Genomic DNA, 4,466 nt, shown 5'->3' with positions numbered 1-4,466 from the left:
TCTATGATCGAGCTCTTGTATTCGAGCCCTCGAGGCCCCTGGCTTGTAATATGATGCTTGTATGACTTATTTTATTGGTAGAGTTGTGTTGTGATATCTTCCCGTGAGTCCCTGATCTTGACCATACACGTTTGCATGTATGATTAGTGTACGGTCAAATCGGGGGCGTCACACTTGCAGAACCAATGGATTTACCCGAACCCAGTTTGTGGAGAAGAGAAGTTCTGCAATGCTTGTGAGGATGCCCAAGTGTTAGAAAACGTGATTCACTATATGCGTATGTAGTAATGATTCAAGTACGGGATGGATTGGCCCCCATACCGGAGACTTCTATCATGAGCTATCATATGTTGATGGAAAATCAGAGAGCCTTAAAACCCTAGAAAAGTGTCAACACGACAAGCCAAAAGCCTTAGAATGGCAGGATGACGGAAACCCTATACAGGCACCTATTGCCAAATCGTAGGTTATGCGGTGAGGTTCAACCCAGACCCATTTCCTGCAGGAGAAACCAAAAATTGTCGACCACCATGAGATTTTCGATAGTTGTTTAGCATTGGCGCCAGACCTGTCAAGTCTCAGAAGGATCTTATTTTGATGCAAGGACTCCTGATTTTGAGGAAAAGGCCATACCCTTACCAGAAGAGCAAAAGTGAAGGAGTTATCTCGGAGAATATGAGAAGACCGACATCGTCAACACAAAGGATGGAGTACATGAGTTTTGTTGGAACCGTGACCATGCTTCTAAGGGTGGTAGCACCCCATACCATGTGTTGATGAACGGATTTTCAACGAGACCCCCCAAACCTAACCTTCTTTCTAGCCTCTCTGAATCTCGTGGACGAGATTCAGTTTAAGGGTGGTAGTTTGTAACATCCCAAAATTCTAAATTTTGGAATGTTATACTCCCTCCATTCCGAAATAATTGTCGCTGGGGGCATCTTTCCGACCAGGTGAAATAGTGTGAAATTACAATACTACCCCCGATTTGATCCATCGGGAGGCGTCTTCCTCCGTCGCTCCTCCCCTCCGCCAGGCTTCTTCGCCGTCGCTGCTCCCTTTCGCCGGGCTCCTCCGTCGTCCGCATCTCCGGCGTCCTTCCCCGCCGCGGTCCGCAGCTCCCTCGCCGGCCGGCCGCCCTTCCCCGCCATGGTCCGCAGCTCCCTCATAGGCTGCCCTTCCGCGCCAAGATCCGCAGCTCCCTCGCCGACCGCCCTTCCCGCCGGTTGCCTGCTCTGCGACAACTTCGGATCCTTCGTTGTTGGCCATAGATCCTTCGCCGGCCGCCTCCCCCCACTCCAATCAAGAGCTCAAGGTCAGCTGCTGTGCTGTCCACTTCTGCTGATCCTCTTGTCTCTGCTCCTCTCCACTCCAATCAAGAGAATCTGCAATTGATCCAAAAAACAGGTCAATTGATGTCAATTTGATTAACTAAATCATCCAAAAACCAGAATGATAAGTCCATATGGTACTGTTGATCCCAAGACCGGAATGACAAGTTCAGATGTTCCTCAGTTGAGGAATTTGATTAACTAAGTCATCCAAAAACCAGAATGATAAGGCCCCATGCTACTGTTGGTCCCAATTTCGATGCATATCAAGTGATGTTTGAGTTCTCCAAATGAACAGGAGTACTCCTCAATTTTGATATGAAATCACCATGATACCGTAGGTCCTTAAGCCCTCCTGTCAAACAAAATAATGTACTGATCTTGAAATACTCCTGTCAAACAAAATAATGTACTCCTCTGACAGGAAGACGACTTGGCGATTAGTCGGCGACTAATCAGCGACTCAAAACCAGGGTAAGTAGTGCTGCCACTCCTAATTAACTGAAGAAGATCTTGAGCCTTTTAAACTACAGCAGCAGCAGTATACAAATAAGCAATCATTTTTATGCTCTGCTCATCATCTCCGGACAGAAAATTACTCATCGAACTAAATACTCAACTTGGTACAGGCAACTTAATTTACTTGAATTCAGGGTACAAAATAATCACAGGAGTCTTGCTTCAAAATGCGCAGGCAGGATTCTATGTTCGCCACATCAAATAATCATAACTCTAAATCACAGTCAAATAATGTATGTGTATCAAACCAAAGAGGAAGTTCTCTTCCAAACAGAATCATTGGTGCTAACACCAATATAATCTGGAAAACACACATAAAGCTAAATGACAAAAACACCACAATCTTCTGAAATTGAGGGACGTATTTGCTTTCGAAGTGTTCAGACTCTGCCCATACTCAGTAATCTGAAAACTGTACCAAGAGACAAAACAACAACATCTTCTGAAGTTGAACGTACCTGCCCATCTTTGAGCACGCCCCTGTAAACACGGCCGAAGCCGCCCTTGCCTATGAGGTTCTTGTCGCTGAACATGCCGGTGGCCTCCTCCATCTCGTTGAGGGTGAACACCATGGAGCAGTTGCGCTTCTTCGGCGCGGGCAGCGGCAGCGGCTCCTTCACCTGCCACAGCTCGGCCGTCTTGTACACCCCTGCAGAAGAAAAAATCAGATAACCAAATTCTCATGGCATACTTTTTTCTTTTGGAAATTTTCATGGCATACTTTGAAGAATGTTGCACTGAAGAAACAGATGATCATACAGTGACAAATCACTTTGCCAACAACAAAGTGGGAATGAAATAGAGGGTTGCACTCACAACAAAGTGGGAATGAAATAGAGGGTTGCACTCACAAGGATTCAACTGGTCAAGTGATTTGCTTCTCCTCTCACTCCAACCACAACCCAATCTTCAGTCATCTCACTGGTGTTGCAGGTTTAGTGTGATGACAGTGCTCGACCGTCTCCGTTATTGACTTGCTGATGATCTTGATTGCTTGGACCGGCAAGGCTGCTGGCAGTATACCAACCGGGACCTAAACCGGAGCATAATCAAGAGTAAGCATGTCCAATTAGGCACGGTAAAGAGAATGAGAGACACAGTAACACAGCAAAACGAAATTCAGTAAACAAAAACACTAGACATAGTCCATCAATGTGTATTTCTGAAACTGAAATAAAATAGTGAAATGTCATCTGGACAACACATTTATTTTCTCGGCTTGATTGTATTCGTAGCAGGAGTATCAAGATTCAGTTGCAGGCTTTTTTAGTTGGTCTTGGTCATAACATCTGAGGCTAGATATCCTACAGGTTTTAATACAGTGGTCAACAGATAAACATAGCTGGGCATCCATTTTACTCCTACATGTTGGAATACATGTTGGAATACAAAAAGGAAACCAAACATTTTACTCATTGGTTAATTCATTGTACTCATGCCTGTAATTGTACTCTTGCAAACATTTTACTCCATGCTACTCTGCTCACCTCAGCATGCTTGGTTAAGTACTCCTTCAGCAAACTGTCCATCAGCAAACTGTCTTTTGTACACCTCAGCATGCCGTCCCTTTTCGATCAAATTATCTACAGAAACATTGTACATTCAGTTTTCAGCTGGAACATGAAGCAAAACAGATCAAGAAAATGCAAGATTACTTGTCTTAAATGTACTCTAAATCTTGCAACCACTACTCCAAAATAGTACTGGAAAACTACTGCAACCAAAACAGTACTGAATCTGATTTGGCCTTCTTGCACTGAATACCACCAAATTTGATATACTGGAAACTACTGCAACCAAAACAATACTATACTCCATTTTACTCCAAAATTAAGCTACTGCATTACTGAGGCTTCATGTGCAAAAAAATAACAGTAGCTACTACTGCTTTCAGTAGCACAAGAACTACTGCAAGTACTGCAACCCCAAAGCAGATACCATTTCATAAAGAAGAAAATCAGGAAGAGGAACTTTGCTTCTAGCAAGTCTGGTGGATGGTCTGTACAAGTACAGATATACTGCTGGCATTACTGCATTTCAAAAGAGATGACTCCCCATCCAGAATTACAAAGAAGTAATGGAGGAAATAAGGGAAGCTGTCTAAACTCTACTGGATCAAGAACTACTGCAAGTACTCCTGGATCAAGAACTACTGAATCCGTCTACTGCAAGTACTACTAGATCAAGAACTACTCCAAGTACCATGCGTGGAGAATGCAAGTACTCAGCGTGGAGAGGAGAGAGGCCGTACCATGCGTCGATGTGTGAGGACAACGACGAGATGTGCACGACGGCGACGTGGAGGCTCCGGCGCCGTTCCGCTGCTCCGCCGTCGCTCTAGGTCCGCTTGGGCACCAGTCCACATTCATGCCCCCTAGCCCGTATCCAACTCTGGCGCCGCTACACATCCATGCCTCCGTCGCAGACAAGCTCGTCGAAGACGCAAAAAGAATCAATATTTTTTACCGGTGTGAGTGAAGGCGGGGTGGTGGGAAGAAAGGGGCGGTGGAAGAGGCCGACGACGGGAAGAGGAAGAGGCCGGCGACGAGGAGAGGAGGGAGGCGGCGACGAGGAAAGGGAGTGGCCGGCCACGGAGAGGAGAGGCTGGTGAGGGAG

At 45.6% G+C, this 4,466-nt stretch overlaps 1 long non-coding RNA gene across 1 annotated transcript; it reads right to left on the bottom strand.

The window, feature by feature from the left end:
• Positions 1 to 1,257: 1,257 nt before the first annotated feature.
• Positions 1,258 to 4,120, bottom strand: LOC123154411 (uncharacterized). The gene is made up of 5 exons (XR_006476836.1): positions 4,102 to 4,120; positions 3,338 to 3,433; positions 2,702 to 2,883; positions 2,309 to 2,499; positions 1,258 to 1,385 (listed from the first exon to the last, which is right to left on the bottom strand). It is a non-coding gene; the product is annotated as an uncharacterized lncRNA (long non-coding RNA).
• Positions 4,121 to 4,466: the final 346 nt, after the last annotated feature.

The sequence above is a fragment of the Triticum aestivum genome, chromosome 7A (assembly GCF_018294505.1).
Source record: "Triticum aestivum cultivar Chinese Spring chromosome 7A, IWGSC CS RefSeq v2.1, whole genome shotgun sequence".
NCBI classification, from domain to species: Eukaryota; Viridiplantae; Streptophyta; class Magnoliopsida; order Poales; family Poaceae; genus Triticum; species Triticum aestivum.
Note: the sequence above shows the minus strand (reverse complement) of the source record. Positions and strands in the feature narration are given on the sequence as shown.